The 21374-nt window shown below is 42.2% G+C and overlaps 1 protein-coding gene across 1 annotated transcript in view; it reads right to left on the reverse strand.

Moving 5' to 3' along the window:
* NCALD (neurocalcin delta) overlaps positions 1–11731 on the reverse strand; it is a 412094-nt gene extending 400363 nt beyond the window's left edge. The window contains exon 1 of the mRNA XM_065895666.1: positions 11623–11731. The gene's annotated coding sequence lies outside the window, so the exon portion shown is untranslated. The remainder of the gene's footprint in view (positions 1–11622) is intronic.
* Between the last annotated feature and the right edge of the window lie 9643 nt (positions 11732–21374).

A 21374-nucleotide genomic window follows, 5' to 3' on the forward strand; every position in this document is an offset into this window, starting at 1 on the left:
CTGTGATCTGCAACGGGAGAAGCCACCGCAATGAGAAGCCCGCGCACCGCTTGCCACAACCAGAGAAAAGCCCTCACGCAGCAACGAAGAACCAACGCAGCCAATAAAAAATAAATAAATAAATAGTCAATTAGCTACAAAGTGGGAAACTCAGGATTAAAAAAAAAAGAATAGTTAAAATGGTAAATTTTATGTTACGTATATTTTACCTTTAAAAAAAATGCAAATGCTTACAGGGGCAGGCAGGCCTGTGGGTGAGCCGAGCAGGTCAGGGTTCGTGAAGGTAGGAAGAGTGGAGATTCACAGCGGTGAGTGTGCAGGTGTCCTCGCTAAAGAGAGCAGGTGCTGCTCAGCTCGCTGATTGCAGCCATGTGCCATTTTCCCGGCAGATATGATGATTTTTCAAGAGAAGCTTGAGATCCACATTTTTGAGACATATTCTACTTTCTTTTTTTAAGTTGGCAACAAATTTTAAGTTTTAAAAACACTACAAGTCAAATAAAGCATGTCTGCTGGCCTCCAGAGTGCATCTTTTGATTTAGAAAGTGAATTAACAGCATTCTTTTTATATACAAAGGCCACGCTTGATGCAGGGGAGCAAGCCGAGTCCTGAACGGCATCTGCTGGAGCAGAGGAACTGTTTCCAGTCTGTGCTGCCAGCCTATGCATTCAGGAAGGAAGGCATACGAGTACATCACAACCATAACCTTATTCTAGGAAATGACTAACAAGTGGGAAAGGGGTGTTTCTGTGTGTGCTTTGCTTTGCTTTTGTGTATCTGAAATGAGAACCTTTAGAATTCTTGCACATGTGAGAACAGGCTGTCCACTTTGGGCCAGTATAATAGATTCCCATGTTTAGTCTCAGACAAGAAATGAATCCTCCATTTACAAAACAGTCGAATAAAGATGTGAGCAGCATTTATCCGAATCACATGAAGGATGGCTTTGCAGTATTAACACCCCCAATTCTTGTCAATAAGGCTGTGGGAGGCTGAATTTTAAACAAAAATTCATGTTTTAATTTTCTGTCTCATGAATTTGGGGAGGCAGGGGGTGATCATTCCAAAATGATAAAACATCCTAGAATAAACTAACAAGAGTCATTATTAAATAAATGCAACTCTGGAACAGAAGAGCCTTCATAATACATCTTTTGTTCTTCAAAATAACCAGTTTTATTTTTCATTTTTGTTTATCTTATTACTATTATTCTGTAGGTGAGGCAAATAATGTCTTTAGTGTAAGAATGTAATTTGAATTAATTGGTTGTTAGGCAGTAATATTCAATTCAATTTAACAAGTGTTTATTGAGCACCTTTCACATACTCAGTGATGTGATGGGCATAGTGAACAATACATGAGAATTATGTCCATCCACTTTCCCCACCAACAACACCCCACCTACACAACCTAGCTTCATTTCAAATGGACCAACAAGGAAAGCAAACATGAAACCATCAGAGGGCAGGAGAGGGTAGAATCTACCTGTAGCTCACCCTGGTTTTCACATGGTAGAAAAATATTGTGCCGTAATATCCTCAACCCTTGTTGGGAGTCATCTTGTCAGGGCATGAGTATTAGAGCCAGAAGAGAAACCAAGACGCCTTTCAGTCATGTTCTGCCTTCAGTAGGGAAAGACTTTATCTCCATTACACAGATAAGGCATGTGAGGATCAGTTAAGGGATTCATCCAAAGGCACACAGTAAGTGGGAGAAGAGACCAGGACGCAGACTCCTGCTTGCAGGGCACGACTCTTCCTGCCCCAGTCCACTGCCCATTGCATCGTCAACAGCGAGTACTCTTCCTTAGCCCAACAAGCATTTAATGGGCTTCTTCCTTTGGCACACTATGCTCTGCCCAATCCCACCAGACATTTGGGGTTAAGTTTGTCACACCGTTTAAAAGTTTAAAGGCTAGAGTAAGGCGGAAGAGAGACAGTGGTGGGCGAGTTCTCTGTTTGCAGCAGGGCCTCACAATGTCTGCACCTCCAAGGGGTCACTGCAGGTCCAATGTCTGGTCTTCAGTTCTGCACATTCAGGAATTTGATTTTATCAGTTCCCTCAGGGATGATGAGACTCTGAGGGACTGAGTCACGCCAACCAAATGCTCAAGACACTGATTGATAAACCAGAAGGCCATTCTGCTCATGTACAATGAGAAACATTATCAGGCAGGCCAGAACATGCTTCTATGCTGCTTCGAAGCCCCTTTCGGGAAATCTCTTCCAAGAGGAGACTCCTTGAAAAACACAGACTCGGAAAAAGGGAGCCTTGGTGAACTGGGCTCCAGACAAACCACAGCTGTTCACCAAATGCATGCCATGTCCTCCCTCTGTTGCTCACACACTTCTTCAGCCTGTGATTACCACCACTCTTCTCCCCAAACACACCTTACCCCGTTCTCTGCTGCTTAAAATAATATTAATAACTAATATTAATAACTTATTGAATGCTCACTACAAGCTAAGCACAGCTCTAAATAGTTTCACATGCATTGTCTCATTTAATCTCCCCAACGTTGTGAGATAGGCACTCTCATTATTCTCCTTTTGAAAAAAAGGAAGGCTCAGAAACACAGAAAGTTGGCTATCCTAAGGACACCAGCCAACAGCAATCCAGAGACCTTCAAGATGGTGGAGGAGTAAGACGTGGAGATCACCTTCCTCCCCACAAACACATCAGAAATACATCTACATGTGGAACCACTCCTACAGAACACCTACTGAACGCTGGCAGAAGACCTCACACTTCCCAAACGGCAAGAAACTCCCCACGTACCTGACATGTGGCTGACAGGGTCTTGGTGCTCAGGCCGGGTGTCAGGTCTCTGCCTCTGAGGTGGGAAAGCCGAGTGCAGGACACTGGTCCACCAGAGACCTCCAAGCTCCACATAATATCAAACGGTGAAAGCTCTCGCAGAGATCTCCATTTCAACATTAAGACCCAGCTCCACTCAACAGCCAGCAAGCTCCAATGCTGGACACCCTATGCCAAGCAACTAGCAAGACAGGAACACAACCCTACCCATTAGCAGAGAGGCTGCCCAAAATCATAATAAGGTCACAGAAACCCCAAAACACACTGCCAGACACAGTCCTGCCCACCAGAAAGACAAGATCCAGCCTCATACTCCACAACACAGGCACCAGTCCCCTCTGCCAGGAAGCCTACACAACCCACAGAACCAACCTTAGCCACTGGGGGCAGGCACCAAAAACAATGGGAACTATGAACCTGCAGCCTGTGAAAAGGAGACCCTAAACACAGTTAAGTTAAGCAAATTGAGAAGACAAAGAAACACACAGCAGATGAAGGAGCAAGGTAAAAACCCACCAGACCAAACAAATGAAGAGGAAACAGGCAGTCTACATGAAAAAGAATTCAGAGTAATGATAGTAAAGATGATCCAAAATCTTGGAAACAGAATGGAGAAAATACAAGAAATGTTAACAAGGACCTAGAAGAACTACAGAGCAAACAAACAATGATGAAAAACACAATAAATGAAGTTAAAAATTCTCTAGAAGGAATCAATAGCAGAATAACTGAGGCAGAGGAATGGATTGGTGACCCGGAAGATAAAATAGTGGAAATAACTACTGCAGAGCAGAATAAAGAAAAAAGAATGAAAAGACTTGAGGATGGTCTCAGAGACCTCTGGGACAACATTAAACGCACCAACGTTCAAATTATAGGGGTCCCTGAAGAAGAAGAGAAAAAGAAAGGGACTGAGAAAATATTTGAAGAGACTACAGTTAAAAACTTCACTAATATGGGAAAGGAAATACTCATCAAGTCCAAGAAGCACAGAGACTCCCATACAGGAAAAATCCAAGGAGAAATATGCCAAGACACATATTAATCAAACTATCACAAATTAAATACAAAGAAAAAATATTAAAAGCAGCAAGGGAAAAATAACATACAATGGAATCACCATAAGGTTAACAGCTGATCTTTCAGCAGAAACTCTGCAAGCCAGAAGGGAGTGACAAGACATATTTCAAGTGATGAAAGGAAAGAACCTACAATCAAGATTACTCTACCCAGCAAGGACAGAGATTCAACAGAGCAAATCATTCAGAATGATTTTCTGAATGAATCAGAATCTCATTCAGATTCGACGGAGAAATTAAAACCTTCACAGACAAGCAAAAGCTAAGCGAAGTCAGCATCATCAAACAAGCTTTACAACAAATGCTAAAGGAACTTCTCTAGGCAGGAAACACAAGAGAAGGAAAAGATCTAAAATAACAAACCCAAAACAATTAAGAAAATGGTAATAGGAACATACATATCGATAACCACCTTAAATGTAAATGGATTAAATGCTCCCACCAAAAGACACAGATTGGCTGAATGAATAGAAAAACAAGACCCGTATATATGCTGTCTATAAGAGACCCACTTCAAACCTAGGGACACATACAGACAGAGAGTGAGGGGATGGAAAAAGATATTCCATGCAAATGGAAATCAAAAGAAAGCTGGAGGAGCAATTCTCATATCAGACAAAACAGACTTTAAAATAAAGACTACTACAAGAGACAAAGGAGGACACTACACAATGATCAAGGGATCAATCCAAGAAGAAGATATAACAATTGCAAATATCTATGCACCCAACATGGGAGTACCTCAATACAAAAGGCAAATACTAACAGCCATAAAAGGGGAAATCGACAGTAACACAATCCTGGTGGGGGACTTTAACACCCTACTTTCACCAATGGACAGATCACCCAAAATTAAAATAAATAAGGAAACACAAGCTTTAAATGACACATTAGATAAGATGGACTTAATTGATATTTATAGGACATTCCATCCCAGAACAACAGAATACACTTTCTTCACAAGTGCTCCTGGAACATTTTCCAGAACAGATCATATCTTGGGACACAAATCAAGCCTTGGTAAATTTATGAAAATTGAAATCATATCAAGTATCTTTTCCGATCACAATGCTATCAGACTAGATATCAATTCCAGGAAAAATATCTGTAAAAAATACAAACACATGGAGGCTAAACAATATACTACCTAATAACCAAGAGATCACTGAAGAAATCAAAGAGGAAATCAAAAAACACCTAGAAACAACTGAAAATGAAAACACGACGACCCAAAACCTATGGGATGCAGCAAAAGCAGTTCTAACAGGGTAGTTGATAGCAATACAATCCTATCTTAAGAAACAAGAAACATGTCAAATAAATAACCTAACCTTATACCTAAAGCAATTAGAGAAAGAAGAACAAAAGGACCCCGAAGTTAGCAGAAGGAAAGAAATCCTAAAGATCAGATCAGAAATACATGAAAAAGAAATGCAGGAAACAGAAGCAAAGATAAATAAAACTAAAAGCTGGTTCTTTGAGAATATAAACAAAATTGATAAACCATTAGCCAGACTCATCAAGAAAAAAAGGGAGAAGACTCAAATTAATAGAATTAGAAATGAAAAAGGAGAAGAAACAACTGACACTGCAGAAATACAAAGGATCATGAGAGATTACTGCAAGCAACTCTATGCCAATAAAATGGACAACCTGGAAGAAATGGACAAATTCATAGAAAAGCACAATCTTCTGGAACTGAACAAGAAATAGAAAATATAAACAGCTTCCATAGTGTAATGGTTAGCACTCTGGACTCTGAAAATATAAACAGACCAATCAAAAGCACTGAAATTGAGACTGTCATTAAAACTCTTCTAACAAACAAAAGCCCAAGACCAGATGGCTTCACAGGCTAATTCTATCAAACATTTAGAGAAGAGCTAACACCTATCCTTCTCAAACTCTTCCAAAATATAGCAGAGGGAGGAACACTCCCAAACTGATTCTATGAGGCCACCATCACCCTGATACCAAAACCAGACAAAGATGTAACAAAGAAAGAAAACTATAGGCCAATATCACTGATGAACATAGATGCAAAAATCCTCAACAAAATACTAGCAAACAGAATCCAACAGCACATTAAAAGGATCATACAGGGCTTCCCTGGTGGCACAGTGGTTAAGACTCCACCTGCCGATGCAGGGGACAAGGGTTCGTGCCCCGGTCCGGGAAGATCCCACATGCTGCGGGGCGGCTAGGCCCGTGAGCCATGGCCGCTGAGCCTGCGTGTCCGGAGCCTGTGCTCCGCAACGGGAGAAGTCACAACAGTGAGAGGCCCACGTACCGCAAAAAAAAAAAAAGGACCATACACTATGATGAAGTGGGCTTTATCTCAGTAATGCAAGGAGTCTTCAATATAAACAAATCAATCAATGTGATAAACATATTAACAAATTGAAGGAGAAAAACCATATGACCATCTCAATAGATGCAGACAAGCTTTTGACAAAATTCAACACCCATTTATGATAAAAAAAAGAAAAAACCCCAAAAAGTAGGCACAGAGGGAACTTACCTCAACATAATAAAGGCCATATATGACAAACTGACAGCCAACAACATCCTCAATGGTGAAAAACTGAAACCATTTCCACTAAGATCAGGAACAAGACAAGGTTGTCTACTCTCACCACTATTATTCAACATAGTGTTGGAAGTTTTAGCCAGGGCAATCAGAGAAGAAAAAGAAATAAAAGGAATCCAAATCGGAAAAGAAGTAAAGCTGTTACTGTTTGCAGATGACATGATACTATACAGAGAGAATCCTAAAGATGCTACCAGAAAACTGTAAGAGCTAATCAATGAATTTGGTCAAGTAGCAGGATACAAAATTAATACACAGAAATCTCTGGCATTCCTATACACTAATGATGAAAAATCGGAAAGTGAAATTAAGAAAACACACCCATTTACCAATGAAACAAAAAGAATAAAACACCTAGGAATAAACCTACCTAAGGAGACAAAAGACCTGTATGCGAAAAATTATAAGACACTGATGAAAGAAATTAAAGATGATACAAATAGATGGAGAGATATACCATGTTCTTGGATGGGAAGAATCAACATTGTGAAAATGACTCTACTACCCAAAGCAATCTACAGATTCAATGCAATCCCTATCAAACTACCACTGGCATTTTTCACAGAATTAGAACAAAAAATTTCACAATTTGTATGGAAACACAAAAGACCCCGAATAGCCAAAGCAATCTTGAGAAAGAAAAACGGAGCTGGAGGAATCAGGTTCTTGGACATCAGACTATACTACAAAGCTACAGCAATCAAGACAGTATGGTACTGGCACAAAAACAGAAATATAGGCCAATGGAACTGGATAGAAAACCCAGAGATAAACCCACGCACATATGGTCATCTTATCTTTGATAAAGAAGGCAAGAATATATAATGGAGGGCTTCCCTGCTGGCGCAGTGGTTGAGAGTCTGCCTGCCGATGCAGGGGACACGGGTTCCTGCCCCGGTCCGGGAAGATCCCACATGCCGCGGAGCGGCTGGGCCCGTGAGCCATGGCCGCTGAGCCTGCATGTCCAGAGCCTGTGCTCCGCGATGGGAGAAGCCACAACAGTGAGAGGCCCACGTACCGCAAAAAAAAAAAAAAACTAAACTACCATACAACCCAGCAATCCCACTACTGGGCATATACCCTGAGCAAACCATAATTCAAAAGGAGTCATGTACCACAATGTTCATTGCAGCTCTATTTACAATAGCCAGGATATGGAAGCAACCTAAGTGTCCATCGACAGATGAATGCATAAAGAAGATATGGCACATATATACAATGGAATATTACTCAGCCATAAAAAGAAATGAAATTGAGTTATTTGTAGTGAGGTGGATGGACCTATAGACTGTCATACAGAGTGAAATAAGTCAGAAACAGAAAAATAAATACTGTATGCTAACATATATATGGAATCAAAAAAAAAAAGGTTCTGAAGAACCTAGGGACAGGACAGGAATAAAGATGCAGACGGAGAGAATGGACTTGAGGACACAGGGAGGGGGAATGGGAAGATGGGATGAAGTGAGAGAGTGGCATAGACATATACACACTACCAAATGTAAAACAGATAGCTAGTGGGAAGCAGCCTCATAGCACAGGGAGACCAGCTTGGTGCTTTGTGATCACCTAGAGAGGGGGGATAGGGAGGGTGGGAGGGGGATGCAAGATGGAGGGTATATGGGGATATATGTATATGTATAGCTGATTCACTCTGTTATAAAGCAGAAACTAAAACACCACTGTAAAGCAAGTATACTCTAATAAAGATGTTAAAAAAAAAAAAAAAAAAAGGAAGGCTCAGAAGGGTTAAGTAACTTGCCCACAGTCTCACAACCAGCAAGCCAGCACAAGGATTCAAACGCAGGAAGTCAGACCCCAGAGCCCATACTCCTAACCACGAAGCTACCCTGCCTGCAAGGCACTCCAACTCCTTCAATGCCCATTTCACATGGCATTGCCTCTGATGCAGCCTTTAATGACCCCTGATGATCTGTGTTCTCACCCTCCTCCAGGCCCCATTGCTCCTCTAGCTTTTGCTGCATATATAACTACCATCCTTACCTTCCTATTTGGGATTTAAGGCAAATGGATCCATAGTCATCTGCTCAGGCTGCTGTAACAGAATCCCACACTCTGGGTGACTTAAACAACAGTTATTTATTATCTCACAGTTCTAGAGGCTATAAGTCCAAGATCAACATTTCAGTATAACTGGTTTCTGGTGAGTCATTCTTCCTAGCTTACAAACAATCACCTTCTCACTGTGGCCTTTTGTCTGTGCATGCAGAGAAAGAAACAGCTCTTGTATCTCTTTTTTTTCTTATAAGGACACCAGCCCTCTCAGATTAGAGCCCCACATTTATTTAACCTTAACTACGTCCCTAATGAACCTGTTTAAATATCGTCACATTGGAAATGAGGGCTTCAGTACATGAATTTGGGGGAGGCGGAGGGGACACAATTCATCTAATAATGAATTACATTGTAAAGCAAACCATGTTATTGGAAGTTCCACTGAATAAAGCTTCCATGTGCAACTAATAATATTCATTTCCTGGTTATATCAGGGGCTTAGCTGTGGCAGAGACACAAGTAAATTCCAATTCCCTCACCAACACTGCATAATTCATCTTTGTAGGAGGCAGAGGGACTGTGTTGAGGGCTCATCAGAAGTCCAGCCATCTCTATCACATATTACTGGCAAGGAAAACCCTCAAGTCAGAGCATACCTGGCTCCAAAGGCAGTACTGCACAGTGTGTAGAGAAGTAGACTCTGGAGCAGACTTGGGTTTTAATCACTTACAGGCTGTGTGACTTTCGGCAGGTAGGTTACCTTCTCTGAGCATCAGATGACTCATTTTTGGTTTTTTAGACCAGTTTCCTGCCTTCATGCAGGGAATGGATGGAGACTGATTTAGCTGATACTGATGAGGCAACCAAGGGCAGTAAAGAGGTGGGTGGTGGGAGGTTTACATTCAATGAGAAGTAATGAAACTCCTATATGGCATTAGGCCAGGGGGTTCCTTCCTGGATTCATTCAAATTGTACTTGGTAGGAAACAGCCCTACTGTTAGATGTCAGTCACTATTTTAGAACAATAAGGTATACAGAGGTAAGTGTAGTAATTTGTCATATTTTGTGGCCAAACAGCATTTTTTTCGAATACTCCTCCCACATTTGAGAAACTTCCTACCTTCTGAGTCCACATCTTCCAGAGAAGTCAGGAATTTGGATCCCCAGCTTACTTTACAGGCAAGTGACCTGGGCTCCACCAATCAGAAGCAACCACACAAAAATTCTTCTCAGAAGAGAGTAGGGGTACAGAAGGAGTCACCATACGGGATTCACTGTGGTGGAGATGTGTGGAGCATGGCAGAGAGACGCCCAGCCTGCAGAAGCAACAGCGATGGGGTCCCCACATAAGGACTCACTTGATGGTATGAGCAGAGGGACCTGTGCTCTGTGGTAGCCACACCAAGGTCTCTACTGGAGCCACCAGTGGTGTAATTTGTGTAGTGTTCCTGGCTGCATGGCCTCCAAGTCTGACCCTGGTCCTCCCAGAAATTCTGTGAGCTCCTTAATATCCTTTTAAAAACTCTCTTTCTATATCAACTAGCCAGAGTGGGCACTATTGTTTGCAATTGAGAACTTCAAACCAGTATGAAACCAAATAATAGTTGCACTACTAAATTAAAGTCAAGAGAGAAGAAACACATTTTGGCATATCACGGAACCTTTTTAACCCCATTAATATACTTTTTTTGGGGGGGGAGGGGCCGCAACTTTCAGCTTGCATGAGCTTAGCTCCCTGACCAGGGATTGAACCTGCAGGCAGTGGAAGCGCAGTGTCCCAACCACTGGACTGCCAGAGAATTCCCTAAAATTTTAAATAAGTACAAGAAATTAAGGCAACTATCTGTGAAACTTTAATAGTTAAAAGCAGCTGATCATTTGTTCCAGTGGATATCTGGGACCACTGCAGTAGGTACAGTAAGCAAGAGATTTGGCAATCCTGTCAGCACAAAGTTATATCTATATACACACACACACAACACACAAACTACTCAAGACTCGAGGTTACATAGATTCAACCTGTATCTGTTAGCATGGGGACTTACTAATTTAACCTCCCCTGGCCGTGAAGTTCCTGATTTATGAGATAGTTAAAAACCAAGCAATTATTTCCCAGTGGGTTTTAAGATCATGGATATATAAACAGGACAATTTAATCATTACCTCAATAAACTGGGTCTTAAATCCTAGGCACAGCTAAAGGTTTACACAAAGGCTTTATGTAATTCACCAAAGTCATTTCAATGCTAGAACAGCTTAGACTTTAAATAGAGGGCACCTAACAAGAGCCCTTAAAGTCTTATCCTCCTACTTAATCAAAAAAATGGAGACAAGACCACCCTGCTATTGGTTTTCTCAAAAAGATGCAAGTCTTTTTTTAAATTTAAATTTATTTATTTTTTATACAGCAGGTTCTTACTAGTTATCTATTTTATACATATTAGTGTATATATGTCAATCCCAATCTCCCAAAAGATGCAAGTCTTTTTTTGTTGTTGTTGTTTTTGTTTTTGTTTTTTTTTTTTTAGGATTCTTTTTTTTTTTTTTTTTTAACATCTTTATTGGGGTATAATTGCTTTACAATGGTGTGTTAGTTTCTGATTTATAACAAAGTGAATCAGCTATACACATACATGTGCTCCCATGTGTCTTCCCTCTTAAGATGCAAGTCTTAATAACAATTTTGTTTGGTTTAACAGCACCATTTTTCAGGACTAATGACTAAAAAAACATAGGTGATCTAGGCCTTTCCAAACATTCTGGACTTCATAGGTCTTTGGATTTGTCACATACAAAAAAGATAAAGTCAGTGACCCAGACTGCTTACCCTGAGCCCCAAAATCTTGATTATGGATATCCAGTTATTTATGATATACCTGAAAATGTTCCAAAGTGGACATGGGTTATTTTTGTCTGGACAGCATCCATTCCCATTTCTTCAGGTACTAACATCCCAATTGTCTCTGGAGACTATACTCCCCTATACCCTGTCCATGTGTTTTAATAAAGAGGTGGTTTAACCCCTCTCCAGGGGTGGGCAGTGACCCAGGCCTGACCAAGCAGCCTGGCTGCCATGTTTGGTTGAGAGGCTGGCAATCCAGAGCAATGAGAATCAAACCTGGGAATTCTGCTGGTACTACTGAGAAAGAGAAGCTCTCCACGGGGCAGCTCAGCTAACAGATAAGCCTGGAGCTTCCAGTGGTGTCTTGAGGTCATGAAGGGAGGGCCTGCCTGAGGATGAAACCAATTCAGATGAATGCAGAGCCAAGCGATGGCAAGAGTTTGATTTCCGAGGTTATTGTTTAAGACCTGGATCCAGCCAAGCTTTTGCCTACGCGGTTACAAGAACCAATTAATGATTTATTTAGATGACAGTCAACCTTAAAAGTTTTTAAAAACAGTACTTCTAGAATAGAAAAACTTGCCAGGTTAGTCATATGTTGCATCTATTTTATTTTCAATTCTAGGAGAGTTATCTTTAATAAATTTGGGGTAGCCATCTTCAAAAAACAACAAAAAAAAGAGCCAATTAAATTTGATATTTTTCTAAGTTCCCTGAAATTCAGTTTCTATCATTCACAACCTGAAGAGTCTTAACAGATATAGATACTTGAGACTTTATAAAGATAGCAAATGTGTTATTTAACTTTAAAAGTATTAAAGTATAATAAAAGTATTAAAGTATAATATGAGCTTATATCAGATGTTAATTTCCTGCCCTGAACAACTTCCTACGTCTTGCCCACAATCCCCTGCTTGGGAAAATGGTGCTGGAGAAGTCCGTGCATGAGGCCACCACCAAAGGACCGGGGATGAACAGCCAACCCAAAGGCAGCTAATCATTTTCCTAGCCAGGCTCTAATGGCTGTGTAGCCTGGCTCAATGAACTAGACCAATAGGAAACTCTCAGTTACAAGTTTGAGCCAGAAGATACTGAGGTCCCAGGCTGCAGCCTTATGGGCTGGCCATTCAGGGACCATATGTAAAATGAAGCAACAGAAGAAGGCAGGAGAGAAAAAGGGAGGGGCCAACTGAGCGAGACCACATGACCTCTGAGAAAGGTAATGACTCCATTCCTAATTTTAAAGTCCTTTGTTTTGGGCTCCATGAGACCCAGCTGTTCTTTGTTTCACAGGCTCAGAATCCTTTGAAGGGGCAGCGCAGTAGAGCGGTTAGAGACTATGGCTCCCAAGTGACCACCTGGGTGTGAGTCCGGATTCGCACTGACCACCCACACGCTTAGGACACATTCTCTAAGGCTGCTCCTCCTCAGCAGAGTGGGGTTAATAACACTCTACCTGGAGTAGGACAGAAGAGTCCATGTGACAGTATACTCAGAACAACGTAACAACAGAAGTAGTCATTGTTACAATGAGCTCCTTGTACTTAAACTCATTTGAGTGACATCCTAGTCCTTGGCCACTGAGAGGGCCCAAACTAAAGCAACAATTTATTAAGTGATTAACTTAAACAAAAATATAGTCTTAAACAATACATACAGTACTGTCAGCCTCTGGATATAACTACAGGGAAAAATCCTCTTTAACGGGAAAACCTGAGCCATGGGTAGCATGTGAAAGTGGACACCCCGTCCCTGTCTTTATCCTGTAATGTGCCCTGCTCCTCTTGGGTCCCACGCTGACCCCTCGGGACCAGTTCATTCCATGTACCGGGGCTGATATGCCAACTTCCCAGATTTCTCTTCCTCTGTCTGCAACTGCTCGAAGCTTAGCCTCCTCTTCTGCATTCTACAGCTCTAGCTATTCCTGTGGCTCCTTGTTCTTGTCAGGCAGGTGCCCATGTACACTGCGTGTGCCAGGAAAAGATACCAATGCTGAAGAAGTAGGAGAGCGTCTGTAGACTGCCCTGGCTTTCAGGATGAAGAAAACAGCTAAGCCAAATCCAGAGCCTTCTCTCATTACTCAAACCGCTGGCCTGTGATTACTTCCTGTTCCGAGTGGGCCCACCCCTTCTGAGGTTGGAAAAAAAATTCACCTACAGGCTGGAGGGTTTTACTCTGTAACTGTTTTGTCCCTTCTGTGAAAATTACACAAGCAACTGGACAGATTTTGTTCCTTTCCAAGTAAGTATTGTTTAATCATTCCGAACTGCTGATCTATGCTTTCCAGCCTTTAAAAAAACAAAATGGATTTTGCTACAGAAAGGTGATTAAAAAAAACACATTTCAAAGAACCTCTTTAGAAAAAAAAAATTCTCTATTTCCCTGGAAAAAAAAGATTCACAGAAATATTCTTCAAATCTGTTCTCCAAAATGTATTAAGAATGAGAAGCTGGGCTTCCCTGGTGGTGCAGTGGTTGAGAGTCCGCCTGCTGATGCAGGGGACACGGGTTCGTGCCCCGGTCCAAGAAGATCCCACATGCCGCGGAGCGGCTGGGCCCGTGAGCCATGGCCGCTGAGCCTGCGCGTCCGGAGCCTGTGCTCTGCAACGGGAGAGGCCACAACAGTGAGAGGACCGCGTACCGCAAAAAAAAAAAAAAAGAATGAGAAGCATACAGGAGTCCTGAGAAAGGAACAGAAATTTTATTTCTTTAGGAAAAAAATAAGGGCCTTTCCCCAAAGGCCCTGGTGTATTTGGTTTTGTATTCTTTGCGAAAACGCAATAATCAAGGAATTAAATCTATATTCCCGAGGTCTTTCTCCCTGCCTTATTTTGGTAGAATCAGGATGTAAGCTTTTTAGTGCAATTACTACTCTAAAAATTGGAAGACTAATATATCCTGACAGCTACAGAAGAGAGCTGGGGGAGAGAAGGGCTAACACACTCCAATGTTTCAAGCAAGGGGCCACTCCCATGCCGGGATAAGCCACTTTTTGACCTTAAAGCCAGTCCCTCAACTTACAGGCTGATCATGTTCTAAGTTTCTTCCTAACCTGGAATTCTTAGAATCTAGAAAGTATTCTCCCCCAAGAACAATGTTCTAAGCACTGACTTATGTCACTCTAAAAGAGCCATCCTCACCTCAGATTTCCTTAAGAATCACAGAATTTTGTCCTATGGGCCCTGCACACTCCAGACACAACTCGTACCTTCCTTTTTGGAAATGCATTCAGAACTCCAAATAAGACACAGTGCTTCTGACCCTACAGCACTGTCACCAGTGCCAAGATGTCAGTGATGGCCAAGGCCTGCCTTCCTGGGGTGAAGAGACTCGCCTCACCCACGGTGACCAGACAAGGGAACCGAGAGGGGTAAGGGTAGGGGCAGGAGGGGTCCTTCCTGTCCCTCCTTGTGGTCCTCACTTGGCCACCAGTAGAGAAGGCAAAAGCAGGAACTTGAGGCTGGCAAGGCAGACCCCAGGGCCACAGTGTGCAGGAATGGGGGAGGGAAGGAGAATTCTCTAAGGCTTCAGCTGGCCGGTTCCTCCAGCTCAGCCAGGACTGCCTGTGCTCTTAACTTTCATTTCCACTGTTGGTTGCTAAGTGCTATACATAATGTAAAAGTAAATAGTAACACAGCACAGTTTGGGAGACACGAAAACACACATCAATCAGCCAAGGGGAAAAAAAAAAAAACCTCTCAAAGTTTCTAGCTTTATTTTTAGATCCTGGTTGACCAAATGAGTAACCTAAGTGCCCAAAGGAAGAGAAGCTGGGACGGAAAAGTGTAACACAGATGCTGCAGATCTCCAGGTCCATCTTAGCTGATAAAATATGCATCAGTCAAGTCCTCAGGTGTTTTAAAGTACCTCACAGTAGTGCTTTGACTAGGGTACAACATCCAATGCACTCGACGCACAAGACTTGCTGGATAGAAAAAAACATCACCCCCTGGGGTTTCCAGACCGTGGAGCAAGCGCAACACAAAATATTGATACCCTTTAGTAGAGAACGCAACTTAATAAAAGTAACTAAAACAATGCTAAAGAAATGAGTGTAAATCCATTGAGGAAAGGAAGAGTGTTTTATTCACCTTGTATTTCCCACAACGTCTGGCATATTGCCTTGGACAGAGTAGACATGCAACAAATGTTTTTTTCAAAAATAATATTAATAATAATGATGGTCCCAGAAGAGCCCTCATTTCTAAGCAAAGCTATCATTATGACCTTCCTGAGGTTCCCGACATGGTGATCAAACTAGACCTGAAGTTTCAAAGATAAATTTATCCCTTTAAAAGGAAATCAGAAGGAAGAGCAAAACAAGAGATAGAATAATATAAAAGAATCAACCACCAGACTGAAAAGCAGGAATAACCCTGAATGAGTCTTTGAGATTTGCTTGGCCTCTTCACCTGTAACACAAGATTATATTTGTGGCCCTACACCTCAGGGCAATGCAGCAGGGATGGGTGAGAAATCATTAGGGGCTGCTCAGACTACGCTCACGAGCAGCATCGTGATGGTCAAGTTACAAGGCAAAGATCTAGCATCCAAGGGGACCAAGTTACTCTCAGTGGAACTACCACGGAAATGCAAAATCTTCTTTCCCTTAGAAAAGACCCTTCTGATTATAATACCACTGTTTTAAGTTGGGGGAAAAATGCACAAATAAGAAAAGACACTTGCTTTATGGAAAGTTAAAAAAATAAAAAACACCATTCAATAAAGAGTGCTAGGACATCTTTTACCTTTTTAAATGTTCAAAACGTCAATCTATTAAATCCACTAGAAATATATCCTAGGATATAATCTTGCATAAAGTAAAAGTTACTGTACAAAAATGATAATAGCAAAAAAATTATTTAGATTGGTTATCAAATGACCAATCATGGAATGGCTAAGTAACCTGAGGTATATCCAGTCAATGGAATCGTTTATGCCCAATTACATATTATCTGCAAAGCATATAAAATAAAATGGAAAAGTCCTTTAAAGTAAAAACTTCCATTTCTTTTACTCTCAATCCTTCACTTCTGACACCAATGCGCAAGGGTTTTTTCCACACCAACCAATTCTCTAACTCTCTGGGCACCAACTGGGTGTCCTATAACTCCATTCTTACTATTAACTACCTGGCATTAATGCAGACCCCTCAGGTTAAGGGCTCAGTCCCACAAGACTGCTCTCCACTTCAGACACCAGTTCCAAGTCCTAGGTTGTCACCTGTACTTCTGACCAATCATCTATAGATTGCGGGTTCCTGAGACCCCCTCCTCAGGTTCAATAATTTGCTAGAACAGCTCACAGAACTCAAGAAAATAGTTTACTTAGTAGAGTATCAAACTGTTACAGAAAGATACAACTCAGGAAGGCCAGTTGGAAGAGATGCATACAGCAAGGTATGGGGGAAGGGGCATAGAGCTTCCATGCTCTCTCCAAGCATGCCACCCTCCCAGCACTTTGATGTGTTTGGCAACCTGGAAGGTCTCCAAACCCTATTACTTAGGATTTTTATGACAGTTCCATTATGTAGGCATGTGTTGATTAAATCATTGGCCTTTGGTGACTGAATTCAATCTCCAGCCCCTCTTCCCTCCCTGGAGGATTGGGGGAGAGGAGTGGGGGGGAGGGACTAAAAATTCCAACCCTCTATCTTACAAGAGTCACTTAATTAGTATAAATTCAGATATGGCTGAAAAGGGCACATTATGAATAACAGAAGATGCTCCTCTTATCCCTATCACTAGAAACTCCAAGGGTTTTAGGAGCTCTGTGCCAGCAACTGAGGGCAAAGACCAAATATATATTTCTTATTATATCAATATTACAGCTTGCAGTACAGTTAAATGAAAAATAATTTTTAAATTATATATAAATATGACTATGTAGCTAAGAAAAAAATCTCTCATAAAAATAATGAAATGTTCCAAATATTAGCCTTGTTTGCCTTTGAATATTTGGATTATTTTTTCTTTCTAGTTTTCCATAATGTTCACATTTTATTTCATGATAATGCCTTACTTTTATAATGGTGAGGATTAGGGTATGAAGGAAACGGCACCCAAGCTCTGGGGAACATATTCTTTAAATGTCTGGATTAGAAAAATTCAAGGCACAGTCTTCCTGTTGCTTTCCCAAGAAACTTCAGAGGCCAGAATTGACTTCTGATTCTCACTGCTTGCCTTTTGGTCTCACATGGAAAAGGCTGTCATGTCTTCCAAAGGGTGAGGTGGTGGGAACTCAACATCACAGACTTCCCACATCCCGATCCTCCCCTTCCGACCAGTCACAGAGCAAAATCCCATCAAAGAGCTCTTACTTTAAATATCCCATTAGAAATTTTAGGTCACAAGCCTAAAGAAAATGTGTGCGTGTGTGTGTGTGCGTGTGTGTGTGTGTGTGTGTGTGTCTTTCTGTCTGTCTGTACATCTGCTTCCTCCCCCCTTCCTCTATCTTCAAGGGCAGCAAGACAAACTCCAGGGCAATGATGCAGCCATCTGCCTCATTCGCCAAATCTGATAAATCTGAGTGATAAATGATAAATCTATTTATTAAAATGACAATGCAAAAGAGTGAGAACCAAAGGAACCCCAGCCACGTTATCACTCCAATATTAAACAATTTTAAATAACAACAGATTAAAGTCCATCCCTCCTCACAACCTTGCCATAAAATCCAAATTAATAATCTCAGATCCCTATGGGCAGTATTCCGGACCCTAATACTGAATTAGGCTAAATATTTCCCCTTCAAGTGCATACAACAATGAGATAAACATTCAAAATCCCTTACATAGCACTACAGAGATATATATCATATATACCACTACATAAATGGTAATTTATGTAAAAATCCAATTATTAACACTGGCTGCCTTTGAATTATGGGTAACAATACTACAGTTATGTTCCTAAAAGTGCCGGGTAAATTAGAGATTTTTAATTTCAAAACTACTAAAAGTACAACCAGTGGTGTGTTCACCATTGAAAGAAATTCTCTGAAAAGCTTATTAAAACAAAAAAATTGTAGCAAAGAAAATGATCCCTCGAATTTATCTCTTTAGTAAATTCAAGTATTGGCAGCTTCTTGTATGAAATGAAGGTGGTACAATTGTACCTTGGATATTAAAGAGCAGCTCCAGCAGCAGCAGGAGTTCTCTATGTGAGACGCTGCACCTCATGCCCACCTAACCTTCTCAACCTTCACAGCAGCCCCACGAAGCAGGTCCATGTATTGTCCACATGTCACCTGAAGACGCAAGTTCCAGGAGCTCACACAGCTACTAAGCAGCAGCACTAAGACTGAAGCCAGGTTAATCCAGCTCCAGAGGAGATGTGCTCTTTCCACTCTGGATCTACAGATTGCCTCTGCACCCCTTTTTCCTCCTACTGAAATTATCCACGCTCAGGCTTCCCTGGTGGTGCAGTGGTTGAGAGTCCACCTGCCGATGCAGGGGACACGGGTTCATGCCCCGGTCTGGGAGGATCCCACGTGCCGCGGAGCGGCTGGGCCCGTGAGCCATGGCAGCTGGGCCTGCGCGTCCGGAGCCTGTGCTCCGCGACGGGAGAGGCCACAACAGTGAGAGGCCCGCGTACCGTAAAAAAAAAAAATCCACGCCCAAGCTTGGCTTGGACAACATTTAGGAAAAACAACTGGTATCCGCTAATCCAAGAGATCATCAGGGACTTCCCTGGTGGCGCAATGGTTAAGAATCCACCTGCCAATGCAGGGGACATGGGTTCGAGCCCTGGTCCGGGAAGATCCCACATGCCGTGGAGCAGCTAAGCCCATGTGTCACAACTACTGAGCCTGCGCTCTAGAGCCCGTGAGCCACAACTACTGAGCCTGAGTGCCACAACTACTGAAGCCCACGCACCCAGAGCCCGTGCTCGGCAACAAGAGAAGCCACTGCAATGAGAAACCCAGCACCACAATGAAGAGTAGCCCCTGCTCGCCACAACTAGAGAAAGCCCGCGCGCAGCAATGAAGACCCAACGCAGCCAAAAATAAATTAATTAAATTAAAGTAAATTAAAAAGAGACAATCAATAGTAATGCTGAATGAAGAAGGTACTGAATTATTATGTCAATTTTCAAAAAGTTAATCAATCCTCAAATTAGAACTAGAGGAAGGAAGCTATACATGGCCTTCCAATAATGAAAACAGAAAAAATAAACCAGTTACCCGGTCTGGTGGGGGAAAAGAAAGGTATAGAAGGGCCTAAAAATAGATGCCATGTTATCTCCGCTTTAATAATAGCAGATTTGCATACATTGTCTTGGAAATGTCACCTAGGCAACCAGAAATACAAAGACAGAGATGTTTGGAAAAATATATGTATATGAATCTATTTTGCCATCTTCTGAACATAAATGATCACTATTGCAAGAAAAGGACGAAAATTAGGAGACTAAATAGTGGGGGAAAGGTAGGTACAGGAGAAAGTTTTGTAAGCAGGTGCCCAATATAAAGAAGGGTAATAAGGTATAAGAGTAGGTCTCTATTTGTATAAGAAACCCTGACCTATTGCCTCAAATTTGGGTCAAGAATCTGCTAGGAGTGTTAAACATATTTTTTCTGTGTTGTTGAAATCTCAAGTTTTTATCTAATAAAACAGAGGCAGACTAACACAAAAAAGGGTAGCCTGGCAAACTTTAAAACACATTTGGAAAACTATCTTAAGTCCCACTTAACTAGGGGGACCATATGTCGCTCTTCACCTGGATTGCCTAGGACATCCGTGTTTGTGCCTGTTGTTTTGTTATAATCATTAAAAAGCTCTCCTCCTTCACACTCAAAAGTGTCCTGGTGTGAACAATAAATTATATGGTCACTATATTTAGCCAAGACATATTTCTTATCCGCTTAATGATGTGCTAGCTACTAGGTTGGGAACTTAGATTAGCACCAAGACAATTCTGAAGATAGAATCTCTGATCTCCAGAACACTACAATCTCGTTGAATAGACAAAAATAACACCCAAAACGACAGTGAAATAATGAAAACCTGATAATCATTGGTGTACTCTAGGCTGTAAGTGCCTTGGTTCAGATCAGAGACAAAGTAGACAGTGTATCCCCTCAAGTGGGGCACTACAGAGAACTAATGGCAAATGCCAGCAGGCTTTACAAGCACTTACTGCATAGCAGGCACTGTGCCAAGCATGATGCCCACATGACGTCAGTTCATGTTCAAAACAACCCCAGAAGCGAAGAACTATCATTACGCTCATTTTGCAGATGAGATGACTCACCCAAAGTCACGCCAGAGAATTCAAATGCCCAGCTCCAAGCACACGTTCTCCACCACTGCGGTGTGGACACACTGCTTCCTGACTGCCAGCTTCTCCAGGAGTTGGTGCAGCAGTCACGCGTTAGCAGAGCCATCAGCTGCTCTTTCAGCTCTGTAGCAGTGCAAGCTGTGGTCAAGCTGTGGTCAAGCTCTGGCAGAGGGTTGCCAGATCTGTTAGGGCCCAGGCAAGCCCCAGAGGTCTCTGCGATCCTACTGAGGATGGAGGCTAGTGAGAAGACGGCAATGAGGGGTTTAGGAAAGCAGTGAAGGCTCCGCTCACAACATCAGGGAGCATTACCACCCTGGGCCTGAGGGCTAGAGGGGAAGGAGTGGCTAAAGGAATGCAGAGAGGATGGCTGCAGGCAGAGGATGCCTGGATGGAGGTGTGGCCTTCGGGCAACAGACAAGCCACCCTGCAACATCCAACCCAGCAGGAGGGCACGGAGGAAATAACTACCCTACCTCACTCTCCTCCCACCCTCCCAACAATGGCTGGACCTACCATAGGCTGAATTACACTAGAAATCAGAAGACAAAGATGGACATTGATGCTGATGGTAGAGATCAGCCTGTCAGGGCACAGAGCCACGTGGATAAGGGAGGAAAGAGACACGGAGGACACAGCAGGAGATGGCCAGCCTGCTCGCTGTCCTTGTCCCTACAGAAGAGTGTGCTTCAACTGCGGCACAGGAAACTGGCCTAGTCGCTCTTTGGGGGTCAAGAAGATGCCAGTAAGT

The sequence above is a fragment of the Phocoena phocoena genome, chromosome 17 (genome assembly GCF_963924675.1).
Source record: "Phocoena phocoena chromosome 17, mPhoPho1.1, whole genome shotgun sequence".
Lineage (NCBI taxonomy): Eukaryota > Metazoa > Chordata > Mammalia > Artiodactyla > Phocoenidae > Phocoena > Phocoena phocoena.